Source organism: Ceratotherium simum, chromosome 7 (assembly GCF_057802395.1).
Source record: "Ceratotherium simum simum isolate JZ-2026a chromosome 7, ASM5780239v1, whole genome shotgun sequence".
NCBI lineage: Eukaryota > Metazoa > Chordata > Mammalia > Perissodactyla > Rhinocerotidae > Ceratotherium > Ceratotherium simum.
The window spans coordinates 25677406-25700277 of record NC_141906.1 but is presented as its reverse complement, the minus strand read 5'-3'; the positions used below and the strand labels follow the sequence as shown (position 1 = coordinate 25700277).

Below are 22872 nucleotides of genomic sequence, written 5' to 3'. Positions count from 1 at the left end.
TTGTTCAAGTTTCAATTTCCTCATTTGTAAAATTGGAGTACAAATACCTGTAGATCCAGTTGACTATGAAGCATAATATCACCTAGTAAATGTGATAAAACAAGAACTATTGTAATGACTTGCCAACTTTTCATCTGTCAAAAATAATCTAAGTAGAAGATGGGAGAGTTATTTGGCTCTGGGGGATCTGAGGGCTATGAGGGCAGGTTGATTCCCAAGACACTAAATCAAAGATCTTAAAACTAAGAGAGTCTTTAGGCCATTTTGTATCACACCCAAACTTTTATAAAAAAGAAATTGAGATTCTAAGGGGTAATAGGCTTGCTGACATGCACAGATAAATTGTTTACAGAGTCAGAACTTGAATTATTTTGATCCAGACCCAAAAGTCTATCTGCACTGTCCATGCTGTGTTTTATTACCAGAGTTTGGGAAGGGAGAGAATAACATATTTGTTGAACACCTACTAAGTGTCTGGGGAAATCTTAGGTTCTTTGATATAGATTACCTCATTTAATCCTCAGCGAAAACCTGATGAGTACATGTTATCACGCCTGAAATCAGTACTGGATTCTTCAGTAGGCAGACTAAGGATGCAGACTTAGAGCAAGAAAGAAAACACTAAAAGAGGAGATAGATAGATAGATAGATACATAGATAGGTATCTCCAGATAAATTTTATTAGATATTTTTTAAAACACTGCAAACTTTCTTCCTCATAGGAAAATTAGGACTTTGATAAACTTCACTACACCTATTTTGGGGTTTAATTTTTTTAATTATTCTTAAAATTATAGAGGAATACCAAAGTTCTTCAGGAACTAGTGTCTCTAAAGGCCTTTGTTAGTGTCTGCTTGCAGTGTTTGTGTTTGTGTGCATGCATGTGTGTGTGTGTGTTCAAATGTATGTGTGAGGATGTGGAAAGAGTATGCAAGGAAAAGTGCCTCCAATTTCTTAGAAATTGGAAAAATGGATCTGTTTTCTTAGAATTAATCAGTAATTTAGTTGCAAGAGATCAGAAGAGGGAAATAAAAAGACATTTTTATAAAAATAATTATTTCCAGAAATTTAAGGTTTGACTAATTTAACCTAATTAAAATATAGGATATGAAAAATGGTTACCATCTATTGACCATCTACTATGTGTCATAAACCTACTAGTATCTTCATATGTATTATTTAATATTCACAGAAGCCTATCAATTATAATTTTTGTCTACTTTTTACAGATGAGGTAGATGAGATTCAGGGAAATTATGACACTTGCCAAGATCATAAAATTATTGGAGGGGTCAAGATTCCAGTCCAGATAGAAAACCATAATTATAAAAAAATATACTACACACGCTCACACACACAAATCACCAATTGAAAGAGGAGATTAAAGCAAAGAAAAAAAGAGACTTGAAGGACTTCATCAATCAATCAGTTATAAGGAGAAGACAAACTGGCCCACTAAGCACCAGGGGCTAATGAGTTAATGTGTTGGGGTCTATTTGGAGCTGTCCACCAGAATGCAAGTCATGAAACTTTCGAATTTTATAATTATGCCCCATTGCCTTTTATTCCTTGTTCAACTAGAAATGTAATTATGGTGTTTCCCACCGTGTAGAATGTGCTAGTTAAGTCGAGAAGAGTATTTTGGCTCAAGTAATAATTCTATTTCTCATTTTAAATAAATAGAACTATGCATTTATGTCATTGTCTTGTTTAGTGTGATTTTATTCCTAAGAAAGAGAACCACACTGAGGGGTGTACTGAGGAACAACAATAGACAGGACAAGCCTTCTCTCTGCTTTCACAGTGATCAGGACAATAGACTGCACAAATAATTTCATGCATTAATCTGCTTCAGAAAGGAAATTTAGAGTGCTATAAATGGGAACCATTCTAAAGAGGGGACCTAAAAGTATCTGGGAGATTAGTTTAGTTTGAGACCTGAAGGATAAATGAGAGATGTTCAGGGAAAAAGAGAAAAGAGCTCAATAAACGTGTTAGACCTATGAACTCTACCTGCAGAAATACTTTTATATCCTTTCAGTTCTAAGTGCTAAATATCTTTCTATTTAATTTACTTCTTTCCATTTCTAGTCAATCTGTAGATAAGAATATCAACATGTGAATCTGAGATAAATAAAATGGCACCTTAACTGATTTCCCATATTATTCAGCTCTCTTTGAATCCACTTTCCGAATTACAGAAATATTTTTTAAGTAATATTTCATCATATTATTTCCATTTCCATTATTATAATGTCTAAATTGTCATATGGCCCAGAGGACCCTGTGTGATATGACAACCGCCTTTCCTTCAAACTTTATCTTGAGCCATTTCCCCTTTGTTCTTTCTCTTGCAACCATAATGATATTTCATTTCTTTGAATATGCAAGTTTTACTTCTTCCTCAGGGCCTTTACAAATGTTCTTTCCCATGTTTTGGAAAGCTTTCTCCACTCACCTTCCCTTCATCTCACTAGCTCCTTATCCACCAACTATTATCTTTTTTATTATAATTTTTTTTTGTGAGGAAGATCGGCCCTGAGCTAACATCTGCCAATCTTCCTCTTTTTGCTGAAGAAGACTGGTCCTGGGCTAACATCCATGCCCATCTTCCTCTACTTTATATGGGACGCCGCCACAGCATGGCTTGCCAAGCGGTGCATCTGTGCATGCCTGGGATCCGAACCTGTGAACCCCGGGCCGCAGCAGCGGAGCGCGCACACTTAACTGCTTGCGCCACCAGGCCGGGCCCCCACCAACTATTATCTTAAACTGCCCTGTGGAAGATTCCCTAACCTCCTAGCCTGCTAAATCCTTGTATCACGTTCTCCATTGATCTTTTATAGCACCTTGCAGAGTTGTGATTAATTGATTTAATTTAAGAAATAAATTATTTATTCCATACTTCTCTCCTACATTAATATGTAAATTCCATGAACGATGAGTCTATGTCTTTCTTATTCTTTAATATATTTAGGGTACCGAGCACAATGTTTAGCAAATAGTAAGCATACAACTAATGTTTTTGCCACAATTAACACCATCAGCATAACAATATCAGTATTATTTCCATAAGTTTCTGCTAAATTGATTACATGGTGTTTAATGAATCACATGTTAAGGTACATATGACTTATAGACACCTATTCAAGTAATGATTTTTTTTCCATGTATCTAGATACCTATGGGCCCCATAGTACCATGTTGCAGAATTGCCAACACTTGGGTCATCAATTAATTGTTCCAAATCTAAACTCTCTTTTCAATTTTGGATAGAATCTTGGTAAAGTATCTGATTCACTCTTCCACCTTAATTAATCCAAGCAAATGTACACTGGAGAAATCTGTGACCCTCCAGGCTATGTTAGACGTCTCTTCTCTGGGCTAGCACAGACATTAATCATGGCACCTTATCTCACTGAATTGTAACAATTTCCCTTCACTAATAGCATTCAAACATACTTATTGAGTGTTTTATGTGTTGATCAACTCCACTGTTTCATTTAAACGTCACAACAGCCTTATGAAACAAACACATTATTATCCATATTTTGCACATAAGGAAACTAAGGCATGGTGAGTTAAATAACTTTTCCAATGTCACAGAAAATGTAAGCGATGCAAGTAGCATTTGAATCTAGGTCCTGTAGGGGAGGAAGACATATTCCTCCACTCTTCTAGGTTCTTATGGCTGGTCTAAGAATTAAATTGACATGAGACAGAATAACAGGATAAAATCAAACAAGACTAATAACATGTATACACGAGAGAAACCCAAGAAAAATGAGTAATGTTAAAATAGTCCAAGTCACCACCTTAAACATCATCTTCAGCTAAGGACAAAGGAGGATGTTGGGGGTAGTAGTTTGGGACTTCAAACAGGAGGAAGGCAATTCACATGGAGATAGAAAAGCAAATGTTTGGTAAACAAATGTTTGTCATGCCTTGCAAAGACATTGAGACATGGAGAGGACTTTGATCAAAGGGGCCTTGCTAGGTTCTTCCCTCGCTGCCACCAGTACTTCATTTTATACTATAGTTATCTATGGTATTAGCTCTTTCCTGAAACAAGCCTTATATCTTAAATTCTTTTAGGCAGTTAGGGGGAAGGTCAAAGTTTCTTCCTGAGTCTTTTATTCTTAAAAATAATCAAGCCGGGGGCCAGCCTGGTGGTGCAGTGGTTAACTTCACGCTCTCTGCTTTGGCAGCTTGGGGTTCGCAGGTTCGGATCCCAGGTGCGGACCTACACACCGCTTATCAAGCCACGTTGTGGCAGGCGTCCCACATATAAAGTAGAGGAAGATGGGCACAGATGTTAGCTCAGGGCCAATCTTCCTCAGCAAAAAGAGGAGGATTGGCAACAGATGTTAGCTTAGGGCTAGTCTTCCTAACACACAAAGAAATCAAGCCAAATGGACACATTTTGGGGTAGCAAATCCTGCTCCCCTACACTGGTGTCTGAGAATTGTGTGCATATGTGGGGAACACTTCCCTGACCTGCCCGCACACACATAGTGGAATTGGTACCAGACTTTTACTGTGCTTAGCACAGTGTATAACGCAGGAAAGTTTCTCTACAAACAGTTGGAGAAAGGAGAGAAAACAATATTGCATAGAAACGAAAACATAGTATTCAATTTATTAAATATCTTCCTAAAATAAGGTGTGAAGGAGAAAGACTCTCAACACACAAATAGGGAAGATGGAAAAAAAGAAGAAATGTGATCCAGGAAATGGAGTTCTGGCTCAGGAGAGCAGTAGGCTGAATTCCTTGATGCTAGCTAGATAAGAGACCTGGGAAGCAACTGATCCAGATTGAAGCAAGAGAACAGAGGGCTTCCAGTAGAAGTTACCAAGAAAATTAAGTAGCATTTAATGTAAGAGAACTGTGATTAAGAGGGTAGACAAATTTGAGGCAACGACAAACTCAGTGGTTTCATTAATTAACCCAAATTGTATTAGACATGCCACACTGGTCATAGATGCTTCTATGTTTCCCATTTCATCCTTTCTCTCTTCTCAAATCACTTACATCTGTTACCTCAACCTCTTACTCCCAGCTGATGACCTTACTTTTATTTCAGAAGAATGCTGATGTGATTTGATAGAAACTCTCAATTCCTATCACTAACTTTGCACTTATCTTCTGTTAAAAGATAAACTGAGGCATATTAAAAATTTGTTTGAACAAAAATTAATTTGTATTTAGAAATATCCAACCTAGTAGAGAGAAAAGGGCTCTAAGGAGTAGTACAAAATGAAAGACTTTTATAGGCAGAAGGAACATGAAAAAGGAAATTACACTAGGCAAAAAAGTAGGTTGGTTTTTGAAAGGTGTCTTTCCTTTAGGAGATGGCAGGGGTCTGTCAGGCAGATGACCTAACTACTGCTAATCAGGGGATTCCATTTCTGGGAGAGCAGTAACTGTAATTGAGTCTTGGTTTGTGATGTGGGGCTTAGCACAAGTGACTCAATTTGGGGCCAATTGTCATTTTTTTTAACACTTCTGTCTCCTGCATATAAGAAATAGTGGAAGCATCCCTCTTCTCCAGATTTCTTGGTCCCATAGTTGAAACTATTCATAGTCCTGCCTTTATAGAGTGATTTCTCACTAATTTCCCGCTCACTCTTTAAGCCTTATACCCACTCCCCATTCTGCCGCCTATTCTTCTCCTCCAGTGCTCCCTTTCAATCCCTCATACCTGTGTTCCTGTTTTCACATCTCCCAGAAATGATTCTTCCCTATTCTTTCCCTGTCCTCTCTCTTCTGCCTCACTGCATTAGTTTTCTATTGCTGCTGTAAGAAAGTAACACAAATTTAACAGCTTAAAACAACAAAAATCTCTTAGCTCATAGTTTCTGTAAGTCAGAAATCCAGAAACTCTAAATGTTTAGGGTCTCTCAAGGCTGATATCATGGTGATGGCAGGGCTGCGTTTCTTATTAAAGGCTTTGAGTAAGAATCTGCTTTGAAGCTCATTTAAGTTGTTGGTTGAATTCAATTCTTCACCAAGGTAGGACTGAAGTTACAATTTCCTTGCTGGCTGCTAGCTGGGAGCTGGTATTTGCTGCTAAAGGCTGCCCACATTACTTCTCATGTGTTTTATTTATTTTTTTTTTCATTTTCCCCCCCTCCAGTAATTGTGGGTCGAGTGCCTGTTATGCTTTGAATCTCTGACTTCTCTTTCTGCCACATATTTCTAATTCCAGCCTGAGAAAGTCTAGTGCTTTTAAAGGCTGATGTGAGTAGATTGAGTCCACATGGATTACCCCCCCCCAAAAAAAAATCCTAAGGTCCATAATCTTAATTACATATTCAAATTCTCTTCCTAGGTTCCAAACATGGATATCTCAGTGGAGGCATTCTGCTTACCATATTCACTTCAATAATATTTGCTTATTCTTTGAAAGTCAGGAGAGATATTACATGTGCCTGGAAACCTTCTCTGACTGCCCTATAATTCTGCAAATTCTCCTACTTTGTTCTTCCCTAAAATCCTCCTTGTATCTCTTATCATTTCATTCATTGAGCTATTATGAGTGTTTTCTTAGGAGTCTCCTGAACAACAGTATGTCCTGTTATACTTACTCAACTACACATTCCCATGACTAAAATCATGTCTAATGTTAAGTGAGGGACTCAATGTATTATTTTTTTAATGACTCAATTTATAGTTACTTTAGTTAACATATACCTTATACCATAGACCTGTAGTGTAGGGATTATGAACTTGTCACAAATGAAAAGACAGTATTTTTTTTTCATATGGGAACATTTAAAGAGATAGACATGACAAAGGAATAATCTACAGAATTCAGATAAATCCATGCATATTGATCAGGGCTTGGGTGATTCCTGACTTTTTCCCATGACAATTAGTGTGACTGTGAGAAGATCCAGGAGTGTATTAGGTGATGCACTGAATCCTTTGGTCTGACTTATGTATGAGTGAGATTCTTGAAAAGATATTGCATTTTCAGGCTGGTTAGTCTCAGTCAAACATTAGATGTCTGAGAGGTTCTTTCTAAACCCAACTTCTTTTACTGTCCTCCCTTATCTGGTTCAGTACGCATCTCTCATTACTAATCGCTATTTCTTCCAGCTATATCTGCTAGTGTTTTCCTAGAAATGAGTTCTTCAAGCTATTCAAGAATTTTTTTTCTTGTTCTATTGTACACTTAGGTCAATATATATTTCCAAACTTTTTACGTTCAAGATCCAATGTTTGAGATTTAAACATAACCAGTACCATCTATTAAGTGCTATATGGCAGCCAATAGGTTAAATGCCTGGTATGCCTTATGTTGTTTAATCATCCCAGTCATTCTATGATGTAAGTATGATTATAACCTATTCTACAGGTGAAGAAATAAAGCTGTATGTGGGTCAGAAACTTTCTCAAGGCAAGTGGTGGAACCTAGACTCAAGCTCAGTTCCATCTGGACGAAAACTGTATCAGTTAATCCTTGTTACCCAAGTTGGCTCCCGCTTAGGTGCTTAAGGAACATTTGTGAAGAAGAAGCATAATGCAGTGTCCTCAACACCTTCTTAACCAGGGCAAATACTTTCTATAATTTGAACTATAATTATACTATGTAGTCAGTCTGCCACAAGATACCAATGTTTCTAATGATGCTTAGGGTCAATTTCATGGATGATCCAGCTGATAATTTCACATTTCCTAATAAAATCAAATCCTTATTTAACTTATATGGGGCTTAAGCATTTTTTCACAGGAATCAGTGTTTCTTGTGAATATTGATCATATTCACATAAGCTAAATTGGAAGATCTAGATTTAAATATTCCTGTCACTAACAAGCTCTACAAATTTGAGATGTCTCTTTTCCTTTCTAAGCTCTAATGACCTCTTCTATAAAATGAGAGGTTAGATACAGTGTTTTTGCAGGTCTCTTCCAGTTCTGATCCTTCCTACTGCTGGATGCCCATACAAGTGATGAAATACTAAGTCAGAGGGATGTGGAGCAGTGTAGATTCTCCCTATTCTTAGCAGCCCATGAGTACCTGAGCTGATAGCTCCTGGGACTTCTGGATGTAGCTTTATATTGCTCAGGCCAGGCAGTTGACAGAGGTAACTTGAGGCTGTGGGCAGGGCCTGCAAGGGCCCCCCTACTGTTCTTCCTTCCTCTGCACCTTCCATGCATAGAGCTCTCTCAGGTAGGTAAGTTGGAGTATCAGACTCTCCAGACTGAGGCCCTAAGGCGCTCTGCCCCTAACTTAGAAATTTGAGTGCTATAATATCACAATCTGAAAGTAGGAAGGCTATGTCTAATCTGAGTCAGTTCTCTTTTTCTCTTTCATGCTTACACATTTATCACCTTCCCAGTTCTATATTTTCTATCTGTTCCTCTTGTTTTCTGAGTTCCTGCCATGTTTCCTGCTTTAGACATTACTTTTTCAGCAGGAATACACCATCAGACTATATTTTGGATGTAGGTGCCTTTGTGTAAATAAGCATCCCCACACTTTTTTCTCAGAATAATCTTATATGAGTGGGTATATAAAAAGACACTGGCTGCTTTGGAAGCCACTTGGCAGCACCCTACTGAAGTGTTAAGAGTCCTCAAAATCAAGGATGCCTGCATAATGCAAACAGAGGCAAACAAAAATGTTTAGGAAGAGATTTCAGGCAGAAAAAACAAAGAGGCCCTAAATATACAGAATGCAGAAAAAATTTCACCCTAAGAAAGGATAGGGGATTCTTGATGCAGATGGAGGAGAAAAAGCAGATAAAAGGCTGAAGGTGAGGGTGTAGAGCAGGCTTTAGAACTCAGATTTGTAATGTCTTTGGTCCTAAGAGTTTTCACAACTATCCACTTTTGGATCTTCGCGACCTCATTAGCTAAGTTTCTTAGTATCTCAATTTACAACAAAGAGAGCTCAAATCCAGAAGGGATGAGTGACTTACTGAGTGCATCTCCTGTTCAAGACCTTTCACTAAGCACGGCAAGGACTCAAACAATGAAGAGGAGTCGGGGCTGAGTTCTTGGAGCTGGTGAGTCAGGAGGGAAGATAGGATTCACAAAGCTATAATGCAGGGCATGCAGAGAAATGGGTACAGAAGGAGAAGCAAACCAATAACTATGAGAGTGGTGGGAGAGAATTTACCTGCACTGACAATGACCAGCCAAGTACTCATGGAGGAGGGCATAATTGGTCCTGGGCCCTGGAAGATGGATCAAATGAATATGTTCACACACTCTGAGCTACCTATAGGAGCTGAGGAGCTGTGGTTCATGTTTGGATAACAGAAAACAGACCAATCGGGGTGTATTATGACACAAAGAAGGAAGTTTTAAGAATTGACACCAGAAGTTTTCATTTAGTACTGACCACAGAGGGCCTTTAATTCTAGGCTAATGAGTTTGGTTTGACCCTTTAGTAATGAAGGAGCATACAAGGCTTCTAGTCAAAACAGCACCACTTTTAGATTTGCCTTTAAAATATATTAGTCCTACTCCAGATTAGAAAATGCAATAGAGAGAGACATGAGATTTATTAGAAGGCTGTCATTATGGTACAATAATGTAATTTCCTGAGCCTTCAGTGTGAGACTGAAGGTGGAAGGAAATAGAGAAAATTACTGACAGAGGCACTTTGTAGCCAGTATTTTCATCAGTTGTTACCTGGTTTAACATAGTTTTAGTGTGGGAAAAGAGAGAGTAAAAGTGATGTTTGGATTTTGAGTCTCAACAGTAAGCATAATGATGGTAGTATTCAAAGAGATGGAGACACAAATGAGAAGATAATTTGTGCTATAGACAATGACTATTAATGCAGTGGCTTTCAGAAGGTAGATGCTATTTAGTTCTGAAGAAATGACTTTCAGTAAATTATATTATTTGGAGAGGAAAGTGGTGCCATAAGTTTAATTGAGAGAATGAGAAGATGAGTGGAAATATGGGAGTCTAGTGCATCTTGATGAATATCTGGAAGGTTTTCTCTATGGACGGATATCTTTCTCTCCCTCTGTCTTCTGTCTGTTTGAATGAATGGAAGAACTGAGAGACTATATAGGAGTAGGGAAGCTGGGGGGTCATGATATGGTGGTAAATAGTCAGTAGTGTGAGAGTGTGGAAAGTGGAAACATTTATTGTTCGATACGTAAGTGGAATACCCAGGAAGATGGCAGAATATTCAAAGAAGTAGTGATCAGGAGAGTATTTTTTCTTAAGTCTTGAACAAATTGATGTTCATAGATTGATAAAGAAAAGAGTTCATAGCTATGAATGTGAGAAAGATTATGGTGGCAATAGGCATAGGTGTAAAGGAAGGCAATGTGACCCGTTTAGCCGCCTGGACAAATTGAGAAAATTCAGACAATTCCAGCAATCTTGGTGAGAATGAGAGGCAAAGATGAGTGATTTGGTGAACAAAATTGATTAATGCTATTAACTGAGGGTCTGGATGGTATATGAAAGTCTCAAAATATTAGGCCTAGGCCATGGATAAAACTATGTGTTTGTTTTCTTTACAAGATAGTGGTCCTAGAATCTAACCAATAGTCCCAGCATGGGAGGTAACCCCCACAACATATAGGAGTAGGGAAGCCCAGAGTTGCCTCCTTTCACCCTGACACGGCTCCCAGGGCTGGAGACCTCCCAACACTGGATATTTCTGCTCCTTGGTACTCTCTACATTGTCTCCATTATGGGCAATGCCCTCATCCTTTTCATTATCAAGAAGGAACAGAGGTTGCATCAGCCTATGTACTACTTCCTGTCCCTGCTATCAGTTAATGACCTAGGTGTGTCTTTTTCCACACTGCCCACGGTGCTGGCCACGTTTTGCTTCCACTTCAGGAAGAACAGTTTTGATTCTTGCATGGTTCAAATGTTCTTTATCCACCTCTTTTCCTTCGTGGAGTCTGGGATCCTGCTGGTTATGAGCTTTGACCGCTATGTGGCCATCTGTAACCCGCTGCACTATGTCACAGTGCTAACCGATGCCCGTGTGGCACGCATGGACATATCTGTTATCATCCACAGTTTCTGCATGGTTTTTCCACTGCCTTTGCTTCTGAAGAGGTTGCCCTTCTGCAAGGCCAATGTGCTCTCCCATGCCTATTGCCTACATCCAGATCTGATCCGCCTGCCATGTGGCAACATCACCATCGATAATATTTTTGGTCTATTCATTGTCATCTCTGCCTTTGGTCTGGACTCTGCACTCATTCTCCTCTCCTATGTGCTCATACTGTGCTCCGTACTTGCCATTGTATCCCAGGAGGAATGATTAAAGACACTCAACATGTGTGTGTCACACATGTGTGCTGTGTTCATCTTCTACGTGCCCATGGTTGGCGTGTCCATGGCTGCTCGCTATGGGAGACATGGCCCACAGTATGTGCACACACTCATGTACCTTGTTTATCTCTTTGTTCCTCCAGTGCTCAACCCTATCGTCTATTCCATCAAAACCAAAGAGATTCAACAGAGGCTTTGCAAAATACTACTGGGAACAACGTTTTAAGCAGAAAACATGTGGAATCCTCTGTAAGTAATTTGATCTTAAATAAATTGATATTTTGGGCAAAATTATAAAATGTAAATAAATGAAGAATTACCTGTTAATTGAGGAAGAAATTGAAAGTTAACAATTATACTTCCACCATCTCCAAGATATTATAGTATAAATCTTTTTCCTTACTTTTGTCCAAAAATTTCAAGAAACAGATCATTCTTCTCATATTGTATATTTTAAATCATAAATAAAATTGGAAAGCTATGCAAAAGGGCAAATATAATCCTGATAAGTGATATAGAAGAGATTTATATCATCAAAAAATTCTACAGATTAAACACATTAATGAAACACGTGTAAATACAAAAGTTATGAAAATTATTAAGCTATGTAAACAAAGAGTAATCAACATATATCCTAGGATTAAAAGAAGGGCTCATGTTGCAGAAATTCCTCAATAAAATTCATCATACTAATGAGTGAAACAATGAAAAAAATTGTAAGCAATAGTAGATTCCAGAAAATGTATCTAATGAAAACTAAAACCCATCCTACATAAAAATAAAGCAAAAATTTTTCTGTATATTTTGTTAATGTGTTAGATCATATACTTTCTGGTTAAAATAAGGGAAAAACAATTTTGCCATTTTTGGCCATCATTATTTATTATTTTGAAACAATCTTCGAGCAATATAGTGAAACTTGAGACAGAAATAATTTTATCTTACCCTTTATCTGTAATTGGATACTACTTCCAGACAACTTTAATTAAACTTTGATTTGTCCGATTTTTGTGTCTACCTCACCATTGTTGCTGCCTTATTGGGGCCTTCATTATTACCCCTCACTTCGCCTTGGCAATATCTTCCAAACTGATCTTATTGTTTATTGTTGTTTTTTCTCATTTTTCCACGCTGCAGTCAGAACGATCTTCCTGAAGGATCTATCTGATTATAAAACACTCCAAGGCTTGAATGGCTCCTATTGCCTAAAGTCCAAAACTCATAACAAATCTCTCAATAATATCACTACTGTATCAATCTCTTATTTCTCACTATCCCTAACCAGTCCCCCATCCTCCCCCAAAATTTGCTCCAGCCATGTGGAACTAGATGTGATTCCTGAACCAACAGGCTGCTTTATGCCTCTATATCTTTGTTCTGATAGCCTTTACTTGGAATATCTTGTGCATTCTTATATGCCTGGAAACTGCATATCATTCTAATTATTCATCAAAAAATATTTCTAGACAGATACCATGGACCAGGCACTGGCTCAGCTTTTGGGTTATCTACTCTATGAAACATTTCTAGCACTACCTTTACTACCTGTTGTCCATCTACCTGGTCCTCTCACATCCAACAGTGGTGAAACAGACATTTTATTATTTTTATGCTTCTAATGTATTTGTGTAGAATTATACCACAGCACCTAGATATCATTCTTCCCTTCGCTGTATATAGCTCCCTATTTGAATCACAAACTTCTTGAAGGAATGGCTTATTTGTTAGTATTAGAAAGAGAGTGAATTTTGTGCAAGGCAGATCATGGCCCTGGAAAAATTCCAACCTTTCTGAACCTCAGTTTACTCATTTGTAAAATTGCTACAAAAATAACTAGATTGTTATGTTTTTATTAAGTTTAGAGATAATGTATGTAAGATGACTCGTTCATTGCTTGGCATTTAATAAATACTCAATAAGGATAACTCTTAGTTTTATAGTAACCACATTATCCTCAGAGCTTAATATTGTGCAAATTATATAGTAAATTTCAATAAGCACTTACTCATTGGATAAATGAATGAATGCAACCATATTATTTGCAAGTGATATAATTTGTGGATCAAGAAAACACAAATACTTAAAGGAAAAGGTCATCAAAAATTGAGAAAATTTGCCAAAAATAACATAAAAAACCAGTAATTTCAAAAACAAAGGAAATACTTTAATTAATAAATATTTCAATACTCAAACTTAAAAAAACTAATTCATCTCAGTGATATTTTAAAGAGAAATTTTATAGAAGGAAACTTTAAGTCTTATTGATAGGTTTGAAAATAAACTTGAATGAATGGACACAAAAGCATGTGCCTAGTTGGAAAGATTAAACAAATATTAAATTTGTCATTTCTTCCCAATACAATTTACTTAATTCTGAACATTTTTGGTAATACAGCAACATGATTTTTTAGGTTAACTTAGAATTCTTGTACTATTGAGATTATCCCTTCTAAAAAATTCTAAAAAGGTGAGAAATGGGACAGGAGTAGATACACTCCCAAATGTTAAAACGTGAAGGAAAAAAAAACTCCAATGATATACTTTTCTATAAACATATACATTTTGTTTTTAATAAAATGAGAGAGAGATTCAAGCAAATGAGAATAATCTGAGAGTTCCTAGACATGAGCCTCATAAGAGAGAGGTTTGAAGAAAAAAGCAAAAAAAAAGCTAAACCAAATAAAACAAAAGTTATTAAGAATGAGGACGCAAAGGTATAGAAAGAGAAGTGGATTTTTTCCAAGCTCACACAACCAGGGCATGACAGAGCCAGGGTTAAATCCTAGGAATCCTGATCCCCAGGCCAGCCCATTCCCCTAAACCACCCTGGTTCCTCTATGGCTTCAGCTAAAGGAAAGGATCTGGGTTCCAGAAGCAGAAGAAACGGAGTCTAGCACAGGACAGGCATGTTTTGCTTCATTTTCTTCACACGTATCTGTCTTTAGCCACTTCCTTTCTTCAAAGGTACCTGAGAAATTTCCATCCAGATTTGTACCTCTGTTTTCCTTTTCAACTTCCTCTCCCACACCTTAATGATGCCTCAAAGACCTCAGTAAGATATTAGAGAGTCTTAAAGATCTTTTTTATATTGAGGTTTTATCACCTACTTGCCATATATTATGAGTGCCTATGTGGGCGACTGGGTTAATAACAGCAGAAAACTAGAGTCTACAAACATGCAGGCAGAAGTATTGTGTGTGTAAACAAATCTACATGTACACCCGAGTGTTATGCATGTATAAATGCTGCATATATGTCAATGTGGATTGAGAGTATGAGCACGACAGGGCATGTGCATGTTCAAGAGTATAAAGATCAAGAGGGGGGTGTCAAATATATTTGTACAATAAGAGTAGGATGGTGTGAGAGAGAAAGAGAAGTGTGAGTGAGAGTTGTTAAGAGTATGAATGGGATCCAGTATGAGTCTGATGTGAAGATATATGAATGTGTCTATGTGAATAATGGATATTCTGAGTACGTATGACTGTGTATGGGTGTGAAAGTCTGTATTTAGAAAAATGCCCTCCCACAGGATGAATGTTAGTGTACCTATAGTATATTTAGGGGATGATTCATAATTTTTCCTAAAACAGGGACAGCTTGTGCCTTTGCACAAACGTATGGTTTCTTTGTTGCTTTTTTGCAACACCTCTGCCAATGTAAGGCTGACGTTCAGAGGCAGTCAATTTCCTTAACATCCCACTGCCCCTTCACCTTCCTGATCAAGTACAGATCATAATTCCAACTAGCTCTGAGGAATGCTCCCATTAATCAGTGACACATCAGAATTAAGCAACATTTTCAAGGAAATATTTAAGTACTTCCAAGAGTTATTGATAATTCAAATTCCTGGTGTCCTTTTATAACTATTGATGAATTGTAGTTAACTATTTCCATTTAATGATGCTTCTAAAACACATTAAAATTATGGTAAATAGTTTATAGCTAAATGCAGTTTAAACATTTTCTTTGTAACCAATTGATATTTCTGAAGCAATTGTCAATGTTTTCCTTCTTCCATAAAATGGAGGGAAACATTAGCCCAGTCTGTGGCAAGATGATCATAAAATATGAAGTAAAGGAGTTTGCCTGCATTTTCCCCAAACCAGTGATTTTGAGAATGCATCAGTTTTCAACTGTGTGGACATCATCTGCTGTGTCTCTTACTACCCAGTTTCCTGTCCTCCAGTAAGTGCAACTCACAGAAGTCTCCAAGTCAGAAGGTCTGACCCTAAAAATTCCCCAGGCTCCCTCCTGCAATGAGATTGTTCAGTGTCACTCATCCTGCTTTCTTCCTCTTGACTGGTACCCCTGATCTGGAGAGCTCTCACTCTGGGCTAGCAGGGCCCCTCTCTGTGATGTATGCTGTGGCTCCTGGGGGCATCACAGTGGTAATACAGGCTGTGTGAGTGGAGCCTAGCCTCCATGAGCCCATGTACTACTTCCTGTCCATGCTGTCCTTCAGTGACGTGGCCATGTCCATGGTCACACTGCCCACTGTGCTCAGGACCGTCTGCGTTGATGCCTGACACATTGCTTTTGATGCCTGCTTACTCCAGATGTTTCTCATTCATTCCTCCTCCATGAAGGATTAGGGTACTCTGCTGGCCATGAGCTTTCACCGCTATGTGGCCATTTGTGATCCCTTGCACTATGCCACTGTGCTCACCATTGAAGTTATTGCTGGAATGGGTTTATCTGTGACTACATGGAGCTTCATCACTCTCTTTCCTCTTCCTTTCCTCATCAAGAGGCTGCCTATTTGCAGATCCAACCTGCCTATCTTTCCTGCTCCTACCGACGGCACCCAGACAGGATGAAGCTGGCCTGTGCTGATATCACTATCAACAGCATCTATGGACTCTTCGTTCTTGTAGCTACCTTTAGCATGGACTTGTTTTTTATCTTCCTCTCCTATATGCTCACTCTGCACTTGGTCATGGCCATTGCTTCCCATGAGAAATGCCTCAAAGCTCTCAACATGTGTGTCTCATATCTTGGCTGTCTTTGCCCTTTATGTGCCAATGATTGGTGTCTCCACAGCACGTCACTTTGGGAAGCATGTCCCATGCTACATACATGACCTCATGTCCAATATTTACCTTGTTGTACCTCCTGTGCTCAAACCTCTTATTTATAGCACCAAGACAGAGGAGATCCACCAAGCCATTGTCTGCATGTTTCACCACATCAAAATCTGATTTTCACTTTTGGCTGTCTTCCGTGGTGTCATCATTATCATCGACATTTTTACCATCCTCATCATCACTGTATCATCAACAAGAATAAGATAGAGAGAAGATTGATGTCCGCAAAGTGGCACAGTGATCTGTTCCCTTTGTCTCTCTCTCTCTAACTTAAAACTAAGTAGACATTCATTAACCAACAAAGGATACCTACACAGAACAGCAGGATACCTGAAAGACCCACATAGCTATACATCTGCAGGTGGAAGAAGTAGATCCCCAGGAAGCAGTGGAACTGTGTAAGTGTGCCACTCCCCCTCCTCGGCAGCAACAAACCTGGTCACGGAGCCTCACACAGGGGCCAGCACCACTCTAAGAGGAGGCATGGGCAGCCTGGCGTGCACGTGAATGCCTTTGGAGGAGTATTACAGCCTGTGGGAGCATCCACCATGCCCTGGCAGCCCCGCCTGTGGGAATGTTCCCCACTGAGTGGCTGCATCTCAGCCCCCAAGAAGATGCCCTGCATGCCAAGCACAGCAGCTCAGCCAAACCACTAGCTGGCCATGCCTGTGCAACCTACTTGCCAAGCACAGAGACAAAAAGGCCCCACCCACCAGAGTGGTCCGCCAAATGGCTGTGGCCAGCCTGTGCAAATGCAGAGCAGCCATACCCGCAGATGAGGAAGGATCAGAAACACAGCTCCTGCTTACCCCCAGCAGTGGCAGGTGACATCTGTGACCTGATACTACCACAAATGCATGAACAAAGAATCAGTGTTTAATGAACTGATTAAATGAAGCTGGCCTGTGCTGATATCACTATCAACAGCATCTATGGACTCTTCGTTCTTGTAGCTACCTTTAGCATGGACTTGTTTTTTATCTTCCTCTCCTATATGCTCACTCTGCACTTGGTCATGGCCATGTGCATGAACAGTTTAATGAACTGATTTCATTAAACACCATGAAAAAATACAGTAAAAGTTCAGAGCAGAAGGAAAATGACAAGTCTCTGGAAACCAACCCTGAAGTCACAGAAATTTACACTCTAAATGACAGAGAATTTAAAATACTTGCCATAAAGAAACTAAGTGAGTTACAAGAAAACTGAGAAAGACAGTTTGATGAGCTCAGGAATTAAATTAACAAAATTAATGAGCAGAAGGAATATTTCACCAAAGAGATTGGAAAACCAAACAGAAATTCTGGGTATGAAGAACACAATTAATGAGATAAAAAATAATCTAGAATCCTTAAAAACTAGAGCAGACATTATAGAGGACAGAATTACTGATTGATTTAGAGGACTGAAATATAGAAATGCTTCAGGTGGAGGAGGAGAGAGAACTAAAGATTTTAAAAAGAGGAAGAAATTCTTCGAGTAATATCTGACTCAATTAGGAAAAGCAACTTATGGATTATGGATATTCCAGAGAGAGAAGGGAGGAAGAAAGGAGCAGAAGGCTTATTAAAAGAAATAATAGCTGCGAACTTCCAAAACCTGGGAAGCAAGTGGACTTATAAGTACTTGAAGCCAGAGAACTCCTAATTACATTAATATAAAAAGACTTTCTCCAAAGGCATATAACAGTAAAACTGGCAGAAGCCAATGACAAAGAAAAAACATTAAGGGCAACAAGGCAGAAGATAATAATCTACAAAGGGACCCCTATCAGGCTTCCAACAGATTTCTTAGCAGAAATTTCTCTCCTTACAGGCTAGGAGAGGATGGCATGATATATTCAACATTCTGAAAGACTAAAACTTTCAGCCAAGAATACTCTATCCAGCAAAACTATCCTTCAGATACAATGGAGAAATAAAATCCTTCCCAGATAAACAAAAGTGGAAGGAGTTCATTGCCACAAGACCCCCACTACAAGAAATAATCATGAAATGACACCCCCCCTATACTTGGAAAAAAAAAAAGAAAGGATTTACGAAGCCTTGAGGAAGGAGATAAATAGACAGACAAAACCAGAAAATTGCAGCTCTCTATTAGAACAGGTTAGCAAACATAATTATGACACAAAGATAAATGGAAGGAAAGTATCAAAAATAACTATAAACAATTCAATTTACTCACAAACTCACAATACAAAATAGAATAATTTGTGACAACAATGACTCAGAAGGTGAAAAGGAAAGGGATGTAACCTGCTTAGGCTAATGGAGATAAGAAGCTATCAGAAAATGACTATCTCATCAATGAGATGTTTTATACAAACCTCATGGTAACCACTAAACAAAACATCAGAGCAGAGCCACAATTTATAAATAAAGAGAAAACTGAGAACATCATCACAGAAAACCAACAACTGAAATGGCAGTCAGAAATGCAAAGGAAGAGAAAGAATGGAAATATAGAAAAACTAGAAAATAACAGATAAATTAGCAGTATTAAGTTTTCATATATCAATAATCACTCTAAATGTAAATGGATTGAATTCTCCTACCAAAAGACACAGAGTAACTGGATGGATTAAAAACAAGACCCAACAATATGCTGCCTGCAGGAAACACATCTCAGCTCTCAAGACAAACATAGACTCAGAGTGAAGGGATGGAAGACAATACTCCAAGCATATGACAGACAAAGGAAAGCAGGTGTTGTCATACTTATATCAGACAAAGTGGATTTCAAGATAAAAATGACAATGATAGACAAAGAGGGGGCAGTATATAATGATAAAAGGGGTTTTCCACCAACAGGAAATGACACTTATGAACATATATGCTCCTAACATAAGATTACCAAAGTATAAAAAGCAATTATTAACAGACTTCAGGGGAGAAATTAACAGAAGACAATAACAGTAGGAGATCTCAACACTCCACTTACATCAATGGATAGATCCTCCAGACAGGAAGACAACAAGGAAATAGTGGATTTAAATAAAACACTAGATCAGATGGACTGAACAGAAATATATAGAACACTCTATCCAAAAACAGCAGAATGCAAATTCTTCTCAAGTGTGCATGGAATATCCTCAAAGATAGGGAAGTTGGGAAGTTGGGAAACAAGGCAAATCTCAAATTTAAGAACATTGAAATCACACCAAGCATCTTTTCTGAACACAATGCCATGAAACTAGAAATCAACTACAAGAAAAAAGATTGGGAAGTCACAAATATGTGGAGACTCAACAACATGTTGCTGAACAACCATTGGATCAATGAAGAAATAATAGGAGAAATCAAAAAATATCTGGAGACAAAAGAAAATGAAAATACAACATACAAATTCTTATGGGTTGCAGAAAAAGTGGTTCTAAGAGGGAAACATAGCAAAACAGGCCTATCTCAACAAACAAGAAAAACCTCAAATAAGTAATCTTAAACTACACCTAAAAACACTAGAAGAAGAAAAACAAACAAAGCCCAAAGTCAGCAGAAGGAGGAAAATAATAAATATTAGAGCAGAAATAAATGAAATAGGGACCAAAAAAAAAAAAAAACAAAAACAACAGTAGAAAGGATCAATGAAAGTAAGAGCTTGTTATTTGAAAAGACATAGAAAATTGACAAACACTTAGCCAGACTCACTAAGAAAAAAAGAGAGAAGGCAAAAATAAATAAAATTAGAAATGAAAGAGGAGAAATTACAACAGATAGCACAGAAATACCAAGATTATAAGAAAACACTGTGAAAAACTATATGCCAATGAATTGGATAACCTAGAAGAAATGGATAAATTCTTAGACTCATACAACCTAAAGGTTGAAATCAAGGAGAAATAGAGAATCTGAACAGACAAATCTCAAGTAAAGAGATTAAAACAGTAATCAAAAATCTCCCAAAACACAGAAGTCCAGGACGATATGGCTTCCCTAGAGAATTCTACCAAAGATTCAAAGAAGATTTATTATCTATCCTTCTCAAGCTATTTCAAAAGTTGAAGAAGATGGAACACTTCCTACCACATTTTAGGAGGCCAACATCATCTTGATCCCAAAGCCAGCCAAGGACAACACAAAGAAAATTACAGGCCCATATTGTTGATGAACAATGATGCAAAAATCCTCAACAAAATATTGACAAACCAAGTACAGCAATATATTAAATATAAATCAAAACTACAATGAGATATCACCTCTTGACCATCAGAATGGCTATAATTACCAATTAGACCCCCAAAGACATTCTTCATGGAAATAGAACAAGAAATCCTAAAATTCATATGGGGAAACAAAAGACCCTGAATATCTAAAGCAATCCTGAGAAAAAAGAATAAAGCTGGAGGCATCACAATTCCTGACTTCAAAATATACTACAAAGCTACAGTAGTCAAAACATCATGGTACCAGTACAAAAACAGACACACAGACCAATGGAACAGAATTGAAAGCCCAGAAATAAAACCACACATCTATGGACAGCTAATCTTCAACAAAGGGGCTTAGAACATACAACGAAGAAAGGAAAATCTCTTCAATAAATGCTGTTGGGAAAACTAGACAGCCACATGAAAAGAATGAAAGTAGACCATTATCTTTCACCATACACAAAAATTAACTCAAAGTGGATTAAAGACTTGAAGGTAAGACGTGAAACCATAAAACTGCTAGAAGAAAATATAGGCAGTACACTCCTTGACATCAGTCTTAGAAGGATCTTTTCAAATACCGTGTCTAGTTGGGCAACGGAAACGAAAGAAAAAATAAACAAGTGGGACTTCATCAGACTAAAGAGCTTCTGCAAGGCAAAGGAAACCATGAAAAAAATGAAAAGACAACTCACTAACTGGGAGAAAATATTTGCAAATCATATATCTGACAAGAGGTTAATCTCCAAAATATATGAACAACTCATACAACTCAACAAGAAAAAGACCAACAATCCGATCAAAAAATGGACAGAGGATATGAACAGACATTTTTCCAAAGAAGATATACAAATGGCCAAAAGCACATGAAAAGATGTTCAACATCACTAATCATTAAGGAGATGCAAATCCAAACTACAATGAGATATCTCCTTACATCTGTTAGAATGGCTATAATTACCGAGACAAAAAATTAACAAATGTTGGGGAGGATATGGAGAAAAGAGAACTCTCATACACTGCTGGTGGGAATGCAAACTGGTGCAGCCACTATGAAAAACTATATGGAGATTTCTCAAAAAATTAAAAATAGAAATACCATATGATTCAGCTATCCCACTACTGGGTATTTATCCAAAGACCTTGAAATTAACAATTCAAAGAGACTTATGCACCACTATGTTCATTGAAGCATTATTCACAAGAGCCAAGATGTGGAAGAAACCCAACTCCCCAATGATTGAAGAATGGATTAAGAAGATGTGGTATATATATACAAAATGGAATACCACTCAGCCATAAAAAAAGACAAAATTGTCCCATTTGCAGCAACATGGATGGACCTTGAGGGCATTATGTTAAGTGAAATAAGCCAGACAGAGAAAGACAAACATCGCATGATTTCACTCATATGTGGAAGATAAACTAACACATGGACAAAGAGAACTGATTAGTGGTTACCAGAAGGGAAGGGGGTTCGGAGGTGGGCATAAGGGGTGAAGGGGCACATTTGTATGGTGACTGACAAATAATGATGCACAACTGAAATTTCACAATGTTATAAACTTTTATGACTTCAATAAAAAAAAAAACTGCAATGACATATCACCTTACATCTGTCAGAATGGCTACGATTATCAAGACAAAAAATAAATGTTAAGAGGATGTGGAGAAAAGGAAACACTCATACACTGCAGGAGGGAATGCAAACTGGCGCAGCCACTATGAAAAACAATGAGGAGATTTCTCAAAAAATTAAAAAGAGAAACACCATATGATCCAGCTGTCCAACTGCTGGACATTTATCCAAAGAACTTGAAATAAACAATTCAAAAAGATTTATACACCCCTATGTTGATCGGAGCGTTATTCACAATAGCAAAGATATGGAAGCAACGCAAGTCCCCATCAACGGGTGAATGAATAAAGATGAGGTGGTATACATATACAATAAAATACTACTCAGCCGTAAAAAAAAGACAAAATCATCCCATTTGCCACAACATGGATGGACATTGAAGATACAATGTTAAGCGAAATAAGCCAGACTAAGAAAGACAAGCACCGCATGATTTCACTCACATGTGGAAGATATAAACACACAGATAAAGAAAAGAGATTAGTAGTTACCAGAGGGGAATGGGGTGGCAGGATGGGTGAAAGGGGTAAAGGGGCACATATGTATGGTGACGGATAAAAATTAGACTGTCGGTGGTGAGCACAATGAGGTCAATACTGAAACTGATAAATAATAATGTACACCTTGAATTACCCACTTTTATAAACCATTATGACCTCAATAAAATAATTGGGGGAAAAAAGGTAAATGACAAATGCCAAGTACTCTGGAACAAAGTGGTTTAATAAAATAT

General features: G+C 37.8%; 2 pseudogenes; both read left to right on the top strand.

The window, feature by feature from the left end:
* The first annotated feature begins 10532 nt into the window (after window positions 1-10532).
* On the top strand, window positions 10533-11492 carry LOC101395305 (olfactory receptor 51I2-like; annotated as a pseudogene).
* A 4033-nt stretch (window positions 11493-15525) lies between these two features.
* Window positions 15526-16467, top strand: LOC101393281 (olfactory receptor 51I2-like; annotated as a pseudogene).
* The last annotated feature ends 6405 nt before the right edge of the window (window positions 16468-22872 follow it).